The 17122-nt window shown below is 42.7% G+C and overlaps 1 pseudogene; it reads right to left on the bottom strand.

Moving 5' to 3' along the window:
- Nucleotides 1–15912: 15912 nt before the first annotated feature.
- Nucleotides 15913–16012, bottom strand: LOC127116372 (uncharacterized; annotated as a pseudogene).
- Nucleotides 16013–17122: the final 1110 nt, after the last annotated feature.

Genomic DNA, 17122 nt, shown 5'->3' on the forward strand with positions numbered 1-17122 from the left:
TAGTTCAAGCGTCCCAAGAACCCTCTGACTTCTTTATCTGTACGGGGAACTGGCATTTCTTGAACAGCTCTCACCTTAGCCGGGTCGACCTCAATTCCTTTACCACTGACAATAAAACCCAAGAGTTTACCGGATCTTACTCCGAAGATGCATTTGTTCGGGTTCAATCTCAACTTATATCTCTTCAACCTCTCGAACAGTTTGTATAAATGATCGAGATGTTCTTCTTCAGTATGAGATCTGGCTATCATGCCATCCACATATACTTCTATTTCATGATGAATCATATCATGGAACAAAACCACCATAGCACGCTGGTACGTTGCCCCGACGTTCTTCAAACCGAATGGCATTACTTTGTAACAGAAAGTGCCCCATTGCGTCACAAACGTAGTTTTCTCCATGTCTTCAGGTGCCATCTTAATCTGGTTATAACCCGAGAATCCATCCATGAAGGAGAATACTTTGTGTTGAGCGGTATTGTCTACCAGAACATCAATGTGCGGGAGTGGAAAGTCATCTTTGGGACTCGCCTTATTCAAATCTCTGTAATCTACACACATTCGCACCTTACCATCCTTCTTCGGTACCGGTACCACATTAGCAACCCATTGAGGATAAGAAGTAACGGCTAGAAAACTGGCATTGAATTGTTTCATAACCTCGGCTTTGATTTTCTCAGACATTTCAGGACGCATGCGGCGAGCCTTTTGCTTGACAGGACGACAATCTTCCTTCATTGGCAGACGATGCACTACTATATCAGTATCCAATCCGGGCATGTCTTCATAAGACCAAGCGAAAATCTCTACATAGTCATGTAACATCCGAATCAATCTTTCTTTGACACTGTTTTCCAAACCTGCTCCTATTTTGACTTCTTTCTTGTCTACTTCAGTACCCAGATTTACAATTTCTAGTGACTCTTCATGCGGCTGTATAGTCCTTTCTTCTTGCAGTAACAGTCTGGCAAGCTCTCCAGGTACTTCACAATCTTCCTCACTTCCATCCTCGGCTTGGTAGATTGGATTTTCAAAGTCATAATGAACAGTAGCGGAATTATTATCAATAGGATCCAGAGTGGATACGGATCTGCAATTTGTTACGTGAGTGTGTGTAAGAAAGCATAGCTTGTTTGAAAGACGACAGGAAAGATAAAGAGCGCAATATTTGAATGCAAAATGTCCATTGATTCATTGAATGTAAATATGCTTATGAAATGACAAAACCCTTAACAAATTAGCTATTGTGCCCCGGGCATAGACACAATGCCTTAAGAAGTTCAATGAAAAACTAAAATTTGCAACACTAAATAGACAATAACAATTACTCCTGACTAAAGGTAATCGGGATAGTGTCTTCAGCCTTCCAATTATTGAGTCCGTCACCAATTGTTGGGAAAATCCAGCTATCCAGGTCGCAATCGCTATCATCATCTTCTACCGCATTGATTTGATCTTTGACCATCTTTTCAGAGTTAAATCCCAAACCACATTTATCAGACTTGTACGGTACGTCAATCAGTTGACCCCAGCCAGTACGACCACCATCTTCAACCACGGCTTGAGCATCTTTCAGAGAAATCATAGCAGGAGGAGCACGAACAACCTTGGGCATAAGGGGAGTTGGCTTAAGGACAGGACTGGGCGGAGGAACCACTTCAAATGACTGAGATGGAGTCTCGAAGAATTCACCATCCATCTCAACGTATCTGAAGGTCTGCACACTGCTGACAATATACTCTTCTTCCCCACACACAGTGACGATCTTACCCTCTATTGGATATCTCAGCTTTTGATGGAGAGACGAAGCTACAGCACTTGCCCCGTGAATCCAAGGGCGTCCCAGCAAGCAGGAATAGGCAGGACGAATATTCATTACGTGGAAGGTAGTGCTGAAGACTTGAGGTCCTATCTTGATAGGGAGAACCACTTCACCATGAACAACACTCTTCGCACCATCGTAAGCACGCACCACAATGTCACTAGGTTTCAGCTCAATGCCTTTACAGTCAAGTTTATCGAGCACGGCTTTCGGTAGCACATTCAAAGAAGAGCCATTATCGACCAACGCATGAGACAAGGTGATCCCCTTACACTCAATGGAGATATGCAGAGCTTTATTGTGATTCTTTCCCGCTGGTGTCAGGTCAGCATCGGAAAAGCCTAGGCCATTGTCAACAGTCAGGTTAGCAACATAGTTTTCAAACTGACCAACGGAGGTCTCCTGAGGTACATGAGCAGTCTTCAGGAATTTTATCAAGGCATTGGCATGAGATTCAGAAGATAACAACAAGGATAACATCGAGATCTTAGACGGGGTATGCCCCAATTGTTCTACCACATCAAAATCACTCTTGCGGATGATTTTCAGCATTTCTTCCATTTCCTGTTTGGCAACATCTTCAGTAGTAACTTCGACCGATGTCTCTGACTGAGAAGGGTTGACTGCTGGCTCCTTGCCTCGAGTTTCAGGGACGGGAGGTGAGATTTCTGGAGAGAAGATCCTTCCACTTCGAGTAACTTTACTAGTCCCAACAATGTCATTAGGATTAGCAGAATTACCAACTTGCTTTACACCATGGATGTAAATATCACCTCCATAATTCCACGGAATGGCTTTGCTTGAGGAATACGGTACTGGGCCAGGTGCAGTAATGATTAGGGGAGCTACCTTGGGCTCAGCAGTAATCTTCACGGGTACTCTGGGAGCAGTAATCTTCACTGGAACTTTGGACCTTGCAATCACAGATACTTCTTCAACAGGGTCTTCCACCTGAGGAACCTTTTCGAAGAGAATGGTATGATCGTCCATCAGCCGTTGAATACCACTTCTCAACTTCAAGCAATCATTGGGTCGGGATATACAGAGATCGCAATTTTCAGCACATCCTGGAAATAAACCAGCTTGCAACAACTTCTTCTTGATGATCAGGAGAGAAGATGTTAAGTCCGCTACAGTAGTGATGAGAGAATCGTCATCGACAGCTTTAACAGCCTTGTCATGATTAGGCATAGGTGCAGTGATGACATTAGGAGTCTCCGGAGGCTCGAATTCAATTTCCCCGGCGTCGATCATATCCTGAATTTTGTTCTTCAACAACCAACAATCGTTTGTATCATGCCCGGGGCTATCGGAGTGATATGCACACCTGGCATTGGGATTATAACGAGGCGAAGTAGTGTTGACATTTGCAGGAGGACCTCTGAGAGTGATTAAGTTTGCCTTTAGCATACTTTGCAGTGCTTGTGCTAAGGTCATACTGATCTTGGTAAACTGCCTTCTTGGTCTGTCTTGCCTGTGCTGGAAGTTTTGAGCTGGCGGGGCTGCAATTGTAACTGCTCCAACGACATGGTCACTATTTTTCTTATTACGACTCCTTTGACCGTACACAGCATTTGATTCATTCTTCCCCTGATAGGACTTTTTGCTGCTTGCAGAGGTAGCCGCCTGTATCTTTCCACTTCGAATGCCGCTCTCCACCCGTTCACCTGTCAATATAAGTTCAGTGAAACCTGATGAAGAACTTCCCAGTAGATGGCTGTAGAATGGGCCAGTCAGTGTACCCATGAACATGTCTACTAATTCTCGATCAATCATAGGGGGTTTGACTCTGCCAGCCAAATCTCTCCATTTTTGGGCATATTCTTTGAAGCTTTCTTTAGATCCCATAGTCATATTCTGCAACTGTAGCCGAGTAGGCGCCAATTCAGAATTATACTGGTAGTGTTTGTAGAAAGCTGTCGCTAAATCAGTCCAGGTGCGGATGTTAGAACTTTCGAGCTGATAATACCATTCCAACTGAGTGCCAGACAGACTTTCTTGGAAGAAATGGATCCATAGCTTCCTATCAGTGGTATACGACTGAATCTTTCTCACATAAGCTCTCAGGTGCATCTGAGGACAAGACGCACCATCGTACTTAGTGAAAGTGGGGATCTTGAATTTCCGAGGAATGACCACATCAGAGACCAATCCCAAGCTTTCGAAATCCAGACCGGGCGCCTTCTGACCCTCCATAGCTAGCATACGTTCTTCCAGCAACTTGTACTTGCCATCTCTTGGAGAGTACTGTTCCTTCTCATAATCTTCATCGTCGTCCTCAGAGTTGAAGAGATCAACATCCTCCTCTCCTGAATCATTTTCTGTCTCCTCTTCTTGCTCTTTCGGAAGTCTAATCTTGATTCCTGCAGCCTGTCCTTTACGCCTCCTTCCCGGGTTGATGTAACTCACAGGTTTCAGGTCTTTCTTCTTCTCGAGCAAGAGAGCCTTCAGTTCTTCCTGCCCCTTGGATAAGCTCAGCATCATCTCCTGGAATTGAGCATTCTGAGCCTGGAGATCTTTGATAGTTTGTTCGAGGGCCATTTTTCTGTTTGCAATAGGAAGACCGTGAGAATATTGATCTTTTGGAATACCTGTTATGCAATGTTATGTTATGCTATGCAATGTATGAAATGTTTTCAAGGACTCCTGGAATTTAACTTTGCGTAAACCACCCAAAAGAGGGAAACTTTCACTAATAATTTCTTTAATCAAGGTTCATTACAACAAGGAAAAAATAAAAAATACAATAAAAGCTCAAGTCTCCCAGGGACGACTTCTTTTTGGGCGAAGATATGTATTGAGTCTTCGTTCCTCATTAAGCTGGCTGGTGAGCTCTAGTACTTTCTTCCTTTCTGCATTGAACTGGGCTTCAAAAGTATCCCTTTCCTCTCTCAACTGGGTCCAGGATCTCTTCAATTCCTCAACATCAGTGGGCATATCTGGATAAGGAATGATCTGAGAAGTACCTCCTTCGACCCCTGATTCAACAATCAATGATCCGACCGTAAGATATGGCATGACAAGTTCACGAGCTCTTGCGCGTACCCATCTGAGATAAGGCTCCATAGGAATAGGATTTTTCTGTCCTAAAGTGCTTCTTTTCACCATGCCCCAAGCTCGTACAAACCTTTGACGGAGACCTTGAGAGTCATTGTCATAGTCAAACATTGTACCTTGAATAACCATTTCATGTGGACCATCTCTTCGCGCATACCCAAACTGACGTAGAGATAAAGCTGGGTTATAAGTAATACCCCCTCTTATCCCCAGGAGTGGTACGTTATAGAATTCTCCACAACAGTCAATGATGATAACATTTTCTTTGAGATGAGGACACCAACGGATGTCTGAATGGGAGAGCGACATTATCCTTTGAGACCATTTCAAATTCTGATCATTCTTCAAGACTGATTGAGGAAGGTGCGAAATAAACCACCTAGACAACAGAGGTACGCAGCACATGAGAGTCCCTTGCCTCTTCATAGTACGAGTGTGAAGGGAATGCAAGATGTCTCCAAGCAAGGTAGGCACAGGGTTATGAGTGAGGAATATCTTAATAGCATTCATGTCTATGAATTGGTCTGGATTAGGGAATAACACCAAACCATAGATTAGTAATGCTAGGACATCTTTGAAAGAATGGACATTCATAACTTTTAGGAATTCTCGGGCCTTACTTATCAGAAATTTGGCAAGTAAGCCCTTAACCCCACTTCTTGTTACCCAATTAATTTCAATGTCAGCCTTTGTCATGTGTAAAGCTGCGACAACTTCTTCAGACTTCGGACTCTTTTCTAAACCACTGAAAGGTACTTGATCAAGAATGGGTATCCCAAGCAACTTGGAAAATTCTTCTAATGTGGGTACCAACTGATAATCTGGGAAGGTGAAGCAATGATGTTTAGGATCGAAGAACTGGAATAAAACTCTCATCATATCTTCTTTGAAACCAGTGGTAACCAAATTGAGGATAGAACCATGTTTCTTGATGAACTGAGCATGATCGGGAAGTTCTGACACTAAATCCTTGAGTTGAGGAGAGATCGTTACAAGATTGATCCGGATAGTCTTCCTGGAAGCCATAACCTGTTTAACAGAGCAAAGCTAAATTCCTAAGTCCTTGAAATGGTTAGTACAATGATGTTATGATGTTATGATGTTATGCAAATAATAAGCATAAACAAGTCACACAATCATTCCTAGGTTTTAAGGCTTGCATGAATTCCATAGGTAAGTACCCTCCCCGCTAGAGTTTGGTTGGTTCAACCTGTCCTAGAATAGTAACCGGGTTCTAGAAGGATCTCCAATCATTGACCTTCCTTTAAGTCCACTTCAGTGCAACACCAAGTGTTTGACCAAAGCTTCCCTAAAGTCCAATCTCAAGGAGTGTAGTATCGAGTATCAACCAACCTCAGTCGGAACCGAAGCCAGTTATCTCACTACTTTCTAATGGCTAGGATGGGTCAATTAGGGTTCTAAAGGTCTGGTTAATGCTTTGATGACACCACGCGAATGCCAAATTTTTCCTCAAGTACACATGAGGAACATCAGGACATCCAAAGTGTCACATTAACCGTAGCCATCATTTTAACCATTCCAGTATACGCCGGATAGTCGCGATGATCTATTGCTACTTACCTAAGGTACACTAGATCCGGGTGTAGGATCTTTCACTCAAAAATACCCTTAAAAGAAGGAACAATTTGAAAACATAAATGATTTTTTAAGGTGACCTCTCTTTGATCCCCAGCAGAGTCGCCAGTTCTGTCATACGGTGAACTGACTTTAATGTGTTTTTTTTTTAATCGCAATGTCGCGGTTAGCAAGAGTCGCCACCGACTTTTCTTTTATCCAATAAGGAAAGGTGGAAAAGAACAGGAAAGACCTTAATTTAGATTCTTAGGTTCGGGAGGTACATTATACAAAGGGAAGGTGTTAGCACCCTTTGTATCCATGGTTATCCATGGGCTCTTAATTGCTCAATCATTTATGTTTTTCTCGTTTGAACAAGTGTTTGAAAAATGTGTAGAAAATGTTTTGAAAAGGAGAATTTAACTTTGTAATGATTCTTGTATGAATGTATACAAAGTGGTTATCTCGTTTAGTTTTGAAAATCGTTTAGAAAAATATAACTCGGTAATGATTCTAGTACGAATGTATGCCAAGTGGTGATTTTCTAAAAAGATGTTTGGAAATGTGTGAGGTGTGAAGAGTATTTTAGGTTATGAATGAGCAATTAAGGGTTATACCTGTCCGAGGTCTTTCCGGGCATTTCCTATCCTTATGAGGGTAGAACTGTCCTTACTATTGAGAAGTAAGTAGTTTTATCCTTTGGATGTAAGAGGGTCATCGTAGGGTCATCGATTGGTCATTGAAGGCAACAGTTGTGAGGATACCTTAGCATTCGAAGGGACTATCATCATTTAATCGTAGGCTATACCGAAGGGTCATCGAGGGACAAAGGCAACATTCGAGGGACTATGATGATTTAACCGAAGGGTCTTTGCTAAGTGTATCCCCATATTCGCGGGGCATGACCGTAATACCGTAATCAGAGGGTAACAAAGAGAGGTCCAAGATCACTTATTTAAAGGCAAAGTTTTACAATTAATTAGGTAACCGTAATCAAGTAGGTAATTAGGTCCACATTAAAATTAATATATTAAGATCGATTAAGCCATTAGGGTGGATCTTCGCCATGAAATTAATACATTAAAACCAATTGAGTAATTCTGGGTGAATCTCCATAAGGGTACCCCCACAAATAAAGTGGGATACCTAACAAGCAATCCTTTCCTGGGGGATGTGAACCTTTACAAAACTCAACAAAACACGTCAGAACACCAAATCAGGGTGCAATCGAGGATTACACCACAAGGAAAAAGATCACAACAGTAAATAGGGTCTGATAAATGATGCATGGCTATGCTAAAACATGAGTGAAAAATCAGAACAGAAAAGTCAGCTACTGTCACATTCGCTCCTGCCTCGCCTAGCGAAGGCGTAGCGAATACTCGCTGCATGCTCGCTTAGCGATGTGCTAGCGAGCGGCGGCGGATTCTGGTTTTGAAATCAGTACAATTTCAACCAATTTTATGCCTTATGGCTTTCATTACTGCAATTATATGGTTAATCATTTAAGGTATTCAGGTACATACTAAAGTTCACATGCCAAACTTAAGCTATTTTCATAAATCTAATCATAAAGCCATATGCAAATTAAGAACATAATGCAGTAATAGCAATGTAAACCTGTTGGCAGCTGAATTGCGACTTCGAATCGGCAAATCGGATTGAATGGGCAGAGGTAGACCTTGGCGCCGCCGAGTTCCTTCAGGGTTTGTCTCCAGTGAGTATCAGGGTTTGCTTGCCATGGCTCTCCTCTCTCCGTTTTTTCTTCTTCCTTTTCGTGACTGAAACTTGGCTATTTATAGTGATTGTGATGACCTAATGGGCTCAGAATGAAGCCCAGAAATTCTGATATTCGCAAGCTTCGCTAGGCGAAGGAGTGGCTCGCCTAGCGAGCCAGCTAGTTTGGGCTTTTTCTGGATCTGGTACTTCGCTGGGGCGAGTGTCATAACGAGGGGTTCGCTAGGCGAAGGAATTGCTCGCCTAGCGAGCGAGCTAGTTTGGGCTATTTTCTGGATTGGGCCTGTTGTGAGCTGAGCTTTTGTTCCTTTAATGCCAGGGTCTTGCAAAATAAGTTGGGGTGCCTCGAGAATGTTTGGCAATATTAACGGGCAAATTTTGGGGTATGACAAAGGTCCCGATATTCGACAAATACAGTGGCAACTCTTGCCCAAAGACCCATGTGCAAGCCTACTTCCGTAAAATGGTTGCATACTCTGACGATGAGAAGCTGCTCATGTACTTTTTCCAGGATAGCCTAGATGGGGCATCCCTGGAATGGTATATGAGGCTGGACAGAGCCCACATCCGCTGCTGGAGGGATTTGGCTGAGGCTTTCGTGAAGCAGTATCAGTATAATGCAGACATGGCTCCGGATAGAACTCAACTTCAGAATCTGTCTCTTAAAGGCAATGAGTGCTTTAGGGAATACGCTCAACACTGGAGGGAGACAGCTTTCCGTGTTCAACCTCCTATGTTGGAGAAGGAAATGGCTAACATGTTCATGAACACTCTGCCCGGACCTTATTTGGAGCGCCTGGTGGGTTGCAATGCCTCCAACTTTGCTGATGTAGTCTCTACCAGAGAGAGGGTGGAGAATTACCTGAAGACATACAAGACCCATAATGGAGGTGGATCTTCATCAGGGGTGAAGAAGCCGTTCATTCAGGGACAGAAGAGGAGAGAAGGGGATGCAAGTGCCATATCTTCTTATCAGAACAGGGATAACCGGAGGAATAACTTTCAGAACTATCATCAACAACCGTATGTTACGGCTGTGACCATTCCAGATGCAGCACCACTACAACAACAACAACCCCAGCGTCAACCAGCTCAGTACCAACCATAACAACCGGGTAACAGACCCGCTTATCAACAGAGGCCAGGGACGATGGACCGGCGTTTCGACACTCTTCCAATGTCGTACGCTCAGCTACTTTCTAGTCTTCAACAACTACAACTTGTGCAGTTACGCACTTTGGCTCCTCCCGTTGGTAGACTTCCGATGGGTTACGACGCCAACGATAGGTGTAGCTTCTACTTTAGGGCACCTGGCCACAATATTGAGAACTGCAAAGCTTTTAAGCACGTAGTTCAGGACATCATAGATTCAAAGGCCATCGACCTTGCACCGGCTCCGAATGTCGTCAACAATCCCATGCCCCAGCATGGTGGTGCAAATGTTAATATGATGGAAGGGGAAGCCAGATTCGTCAAAGATGTGTTGAAGCTGAAGACTCCGTTATCAGATATCAAGGGATACTTGTTGAAGGCCGATGTTTTCCCCGGTTGTGGGAAGAGTTGTTTGGATTGTGCTACTTATAGTGGAGGTTGTTTGAAGCTACAGCAGGGTATCCAGGTCTTACTCGATAAAGGTATTCTCCAGGTTGAAGATTTGTCTGTCCAAGAGTCTGCGGAAGGGGTTGAGGAAGAGGTGGTTAAAGATGCTACTGACGAATTCGCAGATGTTGTTCCTACTGATTCTGTAATCCATGATGTAATTAAACTTGATTCCGATGTTTCAGATGTTTATGTTTCAATGAATGAGATTTCAGAGTATGATTATGATGTTGCTACTATTACCATTTTCTACCCAACTAATCAGATCAATGTGCCAGAAGCGCAACCGATGCCACCAGCGCGACCATCCACTATGACTATCACAACCCCTGGTCCTTTACCTTTCACCAGCGAAAAGGCCATTCCTTGGGATTATGGGGGGAGTGTGTACACGCACGATCATGGGGTAGAAAGGCAACTAAAGGTAGAAGAGGGTCAGAAGTCTGAACTTGAAGGTCCCGCAGTGGACAATGTTTGTGGAATCGGGCGATTCACCAGGAGCGGTAGACTGTTCTCACCACCCGCTACTCAAGCTGATAATGCTGATGCCGCGGCGAAAGCCAAAGGCAAGCAAGTCGTGAATGAGGGTGCCTCTACACCCCAAGCGGGTTCTGAGCCCACTTTTGCGAAGGATGTGGACGAGCTTTTGAAAATTATAAAGAGAAGTGACTACAAGGTAGTCGATCAGTTGATTCAGACTCCGTCTAAGATATCTAGTCTTTCACTCCTGTTGTGTTCGGAGGCGCACAGGGAGGCACTGCTGAAAGTCCTAAATGCCGCATATGTGCCTCAGGAGATCTCGGTGAACCAACTGGAAGGGATCGTTGCAAATGTTCATGCAAGCAACGGGTTAGGTTTTACTGATTCTGACCTAACACCAGCTGGACGCAACCATAACAAGGCTTTGCATATCACGATGGAATGCAAAGGCGCGGTTTTATCTCATGTTCTGGTGGACACAGGTTCCTCTCTCAATGTGCTACCCAAGAGAGCCCTGTCAAGGTTAGAAGTAGAGGGTTTGGCCCTGAAGCCTTCAGATCTTATTGTGAGAGCCTTTGATGGTTCTAAGAGGTCGGTGTTCGGAGAGGTAGAATTGCCAATTCTAATTGGATCACAAACCTTCAACACCGTCTTCTATGTGATGGATATCAGTCCTTCCTATAGTTGCCTGTTGGGTCGTCCTTGGATCCACAACGCTGGGGCAGTCTTTTCAACTTTACATCAGAAGATTAAATTCCCAGTTAATGGAAGGATTATCACCGTCTGTGGTGAGGAGGATATTCTGGTCAGTAACCTGTCTACATTCAAGTATGTAGAGGTAGAAGGTGAATTTCACGAGACCATATGTCAGGCCTTTGAGGCAGTTCAGGTCAAGGACGCAGCTCCAGTAGAAAAAGTTAAAGCGGGTGCCTCTATCTCATCCTTCAAGCAGGCACAGGCCTTGGTAGATTCGGGTGTTGCCCCCGATTGGGGACATCTGTTGGTGTTACCAACGAAAAACGACAAATTCGGGATTGGGTATCAGCCAGCCCCGACTTCTACAACTTCAACACTTCAGACTCGTCAGGGGCCGATTACTTTCTCCAGCGCTGGTATCACTCAGTATGGCCAGGTCTCTGCGGTCAATGATGAAGATGGGGATAGCGATTGCGACATCGATAACTGGGTGCGTCCGAGGATCCCAGGTGAAGTCATCAACAATTGGTCTTCTGAGGAGATTGTCCAAGTCACTTTTCTGAAGGAGTAATTTTCTTTGTTTATTCATGCATATCCAAGTCTTATGTTCCGCCCAGGGCGGAATGACTCATTGTATGGCTCATCTATGCGAATACCGACATTTTTTATCATAAATAAAGCACGTCTTTTTGCATTCAAATATTTTGTTCACTGTCTTTCAATTTTTGCAGTTTTCAAAAATCAAAAAAATATATTTGGCAATGTTTTGCTTAGTTTTCATTCCTTGTTCACACTCATAAGCACATACCATCACTCATGCAGATGCACATCACCGGTCCTATTGATAACGGTTCTACTATGGCTCGCTTCGACTTTGAAAATCCAATCTTTCAAGCTGAAGAAGAGGGTGATGAAGACTGTGAACTCCCTGAAGAACTTGCCAGGTTATTAAAGCAAGAGGAAATGGTCATTCAACCGCATCAAGAGTTTGTTGAAGTGATTAATCTCAGCACCGAGGACGCCAAGAAAGAAATCAAGATAGGGGCTGTTTTGGAAGATAATATGAAGAAAGGGCTGATTGAATTGCTGCAAGAGTATGTTGACATCTTCGTTTGGTCTTATCAGGACATGCCCGGGCTTGACACAGACATCGTGGTACACCGTTTGCCTCTCAAAGAAGGTTGTCCTCCGGTCAAGCAGAAGCTCAGAAGAACAAGACTACAGATGGCTGTCAAGATAAAGGAAGAAGTGCAAAAACAGTTGGATGCAGGGTTTCTAGCAGTTACAAATTATCCGCCATGGGTTGCAAATATTGTTCCAGTACCTAAGAAGTATGGAAAGGTACGAATGTGTGTTGACTACCGGGATCTGAACAGAGCTAGCCCTAAGGATGATTTCCCATTACCTCACATCGATATTTTGGTGGATAACACAACTCAGTTCTCGGTATTCTCCTTCATGGATGGCTTTTCTGGCTATAATCAAATTAAGATGGCACCAGAAGACATGGAGAAAACAACTTTCATAACCCCATGGGGCACCTTCTGCTACAAGGTGATGCCGTTTGGTCTGAAAAATGCTGGGGCAACATATCAACGAGCTATGGTGACTCTGTTCCATGATATGATTCATCATGAAATCGAGGTTTATGTTGATGATATGATTGCCAAATCTAAGACGGAGGGACCTGATCTAGACGAAAAATGGGCTTTGTTGTTTGATGGGGCTGTCAATGCCAGAGGAAGTGGAATTGGCGCTGTCATTACTACTCTGAAAGGTGCCCACATGCCTTTCACCGCTCGTCTGACTTTTGAGTGCACAAATAATGAAGCTGAGTATGAAGCCTGTATCTTGGGTATTGAGCAAGCCATTGATTTGAGAATCAAGACTCTGGACATCTTCGGAGATTCAACTCTAGTGATCAATCAAGTGAATGGTGATTAGAACACCCTCCAGCCCAATCTGGTCCCTTACAGAGATTACACGAGAAGACTATTGATTTTCTTCACAACAGTAAAGTTGTATCACATACCTCGTGATGAGAACCAGATGGCAGATGCTCTTGCCACTCTATCCTCCATGATCAACGTGATTCGGTGGAACCACGCTCCCAAGATCGATGTGATGCGCCTCAACAGGGCCGCGTATGTGTTTGCTGCTGAACTAGTAGTTGACGACAAGCCCTGGTATCACGACATCAAGCGCTTTCTGAAGAATCAAGAGTACCTTGCAGGGGCATCCAACAATGATAGAAAGACTTTGAGAAGATTGGCAGGCAGTTTCTTCTTAAACAAAGACGATGTGCTGTATAAGAGGAACTTCGACATGGTTTTGCTCAGATGCGTGGATAGACACGAAGCACACATGTTAATGCAGGAAGTTCATGAAGGCTCCTTCGGTACTCATGCCGGCGGACATGCAATGGCTAAGAAATTGTTGAGAGCGGGATATTACTGGATGACCATGAAATCTGATTGTTTTAAATATGCTCGGAAGTGTCATAAATGCCAGATTTATGCTGATAAGGTACATGTGTGATAACTTGAAATTATATCACATTTTAGGACTTAATTCAATTAGATTATATTATCATTTACTTTAATTTATCTCATTTTATCAGATATTATGCGGTATTTTCCTTTCTATTTATGTCAGGCATCCATTTTGAAGCAAAAGTGAAAAAGGGAAGAAAAGGAGGTGTAAAAAAGGAATAAAAAGGAAACAAATAACAAAGACAAAGCCCAGCCCAAAGAAAGCGCACGTTATGCCTGTGACGGGCGTCACAAAGGTTGTGACGTGCGTCACACTAAGCACACTCTTGTGACGAGCGTCACACATGGTGTGACGGACGTCACACCATTCCCCTATATTTTTGGCACTAGGAACTCAACTGACCACGTTGAAAGCTATTTCCACGCACGCTTAACCCTCGGAACGAAAAGACCGCGCATACGGAAACCCTTGGAAAGCAGTTACACCAGCAGCTGTATAAATAGCAGCTAATTGGGAAGTTCCAGGCTCTCCGGTTTTTTCACGCTCAGATTGCCGAAGCTCTGCCCATTTTTCTTTTCACGCTTTTGCTTATTTTTCTTTTCCAGCACTTAACATTGTTTATTTTATTTATTTCTTCTGCAAGTTCTACATTCTTTTTCCCTTGCAATTTACCTTTCCCTTTTTGGCATTTAGATATTTTTCGCATAATAGCTTCTACACCGGAAACTATTGTGCAACTCTTTATCGGATCTAACCTTACGTTAGATTCTAGTTTTATTTCCTTGGTTTAATTTATTGTTTAATTGAAGAATCGAAGAACAAATCCTACCGGCTTGTGGTGGAGTGTTCAAGACTATTGTATTACGCATTCAGGTTCTTTAATCATTATTTAATATTTGTTTTATTATTTATCTATATTATCTGCCTGGAATGAGTCTGTTTATGCACGATATGTATTCTTGTTTATTTAGCATGTCTGGCTAATTCGCCTAGGTATCGGTATGTAAAGCAAGCAGAATAAGGGATCAAGACTGAGTCGGTCTATCTAAACTTAAAATTAAAATCAATCTTTTTACGGTCTCAACTTATAGGTTTAATAACAAGATTTTTTACAAAAGTAAAGGACATAAAGAAGTTAAAATCAATAGAGCGAGAGTTTGAGGTTTTAACTGGACAGTGTAAGTTAGGCATTAATTCTAGATCAGGGCGAGAGCAAGTTTTAGAGTTAATTAAATTCTGACCTTTTCCAAAAAGTATTTTTAAAGATTGAATGTGAGGACGAGAGTTAAGCATTTGGATTTGATTATATAACCTAAGTCAACAGAGCGAGAGTTTGAGATAAGGGTGTTTAAAACGGTCAGTATTTTCTTAAAAAGAGTTTCTGCAACTTTATTGTTTTCAAAATATGATTTTTGACTTAATTATAAGTGACAGCTACATTAATATAAAATCATGGTTTATTCAACAAAGCGAGAGTTTGAGATAAAACCTTTAACCAATAAAGTTAACCGAAACGATTTATTTTAAAACCAAGAAACCGACAAAGACTTGATTCCCTAGTTCTGACGAACTACATACCGATATCCGTTTTATTAATATTTAATCTAGATCTTAGTTTAGCTCTTAGTTTTCCCCAAAAAAAATCAAACATTTTCACCTTAGATTTACGTAGTAACCTTAGATAACGGTATATCGATTCATAAGTCCCTGTGGGATCGATATCTTTTAAAACTACGCGATAGAACTGTGCACTTGCAGTTTGTATCCCATTCTCGACTCACACAGTCGAGCGATCAAGTTTTTGGCGCCGTTGCCGGGGACTTTTATTTAATCGATATCGTAACTCTTCCGTTACGCTGTAGAGACTAAGGTTTCTTTTTCTTCTATTCTTTCTTTCGTTGATTTGTATGCCACGCACTCGCTCACAAGGCGAACCGCTCTATTTACGAATCAACGATATCGAACTATATCTCCGAGTCTTACGACGAATTCGGGAATATCGTGCTGCAAACAATCTCCCTCCTATAGACTTTCCTGATCTTAAAGATCTTCCTTCTTTAACCGAGATGGCAGAACCAGCTCGTGCTCTTAGAGATTACGCCGCTCCATCGCAAGATGAACCGCATTCAAGTATTGCTCCACCCGCAATCGAAGCAAACAACTTCGAACTAAAACCTTCGCTGTTGCAGGCTGTGCAACAGAACCAATTCTCTGGAAATCTTACCGAAGATCCAAACCTTCATTTATCCGTATTTGTCCAATACGCTGATACTGTTAAAGCTAATGGTGTCACATCAGAGGCAATTCGACTTCGTCTTTTTCCTTTCTCATTAAGAGACAGCGCTAGAAGATGGCTTCAATCTCTCCCTTCCAACTCAGTCACCACATGGAACGAGTTGAAGAAAGTTTTTCTTGCCCGATATTTTCCGCCAAGCAAAACAGCTATGTTAAGAGCCCAGATAAACGGATTTAAACAGAAAGACAACGAGTCTCTTTTCGAAGCATGGGAAAGATACAAAGACATGATGAGACTTTGCCCACACCATGGTTTGGAAGACTGGTTAGTAATTCACACATTTTATAATGGCCTCTTATACAATACAAGGTTAACAATAGACGCCGCTGCAGGTGGTGCACTAATGAACAAACCTTATGCTGATGCTTACCAGCTTATCGAGAGCATGGCCCAAAACCACTATCAGTGGGGAACCGAACGAACAACGGTGGAAAAACCTCAATCGAAAACTGGCATGTACGAGATAAGTAACCTTGATCACGTTAATGCAAAAGTGGATGCTTTGGTCCAGAAAATTGAAAGTTTAAACGTATCACCTCCAGCCGCCGTGGTTGCTATAACTCAGAATTGCGAGGTCTGTGGAATCCAAGGCCACACTCCTGCGGAATGTCAACTCTTGACTGGAATCCAAGCAGAGCAAGTAAACTATGCTCAAGGAAGCCCCTATTCGAATACCTATAACCCAAATTGGAAGAACCATCCAAACTTTTCATATAAGAGTAATAATGCTTTATACGCACCTGGACAGTCTCCAAATCAAGCCCCATCTATACCTCCGGGATATCAGAAACCGAATCCTAACAATAATACCCCTAGAAAATCCAACTTGGAAATCATGATGGAAAACTTTATAGCTTCCCAACAACAAACCAATAAAGATTTCTTAAACCAGAACATACATACTGGCGAACAACTTAAACAACTAGCAAGCAAAGTAGATGCCTTGGCTACCCATAACAAAATGCTGGAAACACAAATATCTCAAGTAGCTCAACAACAAGCACCTACTGCTGCCCCAACTGGTACATTCCCTGGACAGCCCCAACCTAATCCGAGAAGCCAAGCTCATGCAATTATATTAAGAAGTGGAACGGAGGTGGAAGGACCGTCTGACCCAAGGATAGAAAACCAAAACCCTAAGAAATCAACTGAGGAAAGTGAACCTAAGGAAAAGGAAGAGAGAAATAAGGAAACCCTAGAAAAGAAGGAACCTTATGTACCTCCACCACCTTACAAACCACCTATACCTTACCCTCAAAGGCTTGTTAAAACCAAAGATGCGAGCCAATTTAGAAAATTTGTTGATCTCCTTAAACAATTAAACGTTACAATTCCGTTCACCGAAGCTATTACGCAGATGCCCTC

Source organism: Lathyrus oleraceus, chromosome 1 (assembly GCF_024323335.1).
Source record: "Lathyrus oleraceus cultivar Zhongwan6 chromosome 1, CAAS_Psat_ZW6_1.0, whole genome shotgun sequence".
NCBI classification, from domain to species: domain Eukaryota; kingdom Viridiplantae; phylum Streptophyta; class Magnoliopsida; order Fabales; family Fabaceae; genus Lathyrus; species Lathyrus oleraceus.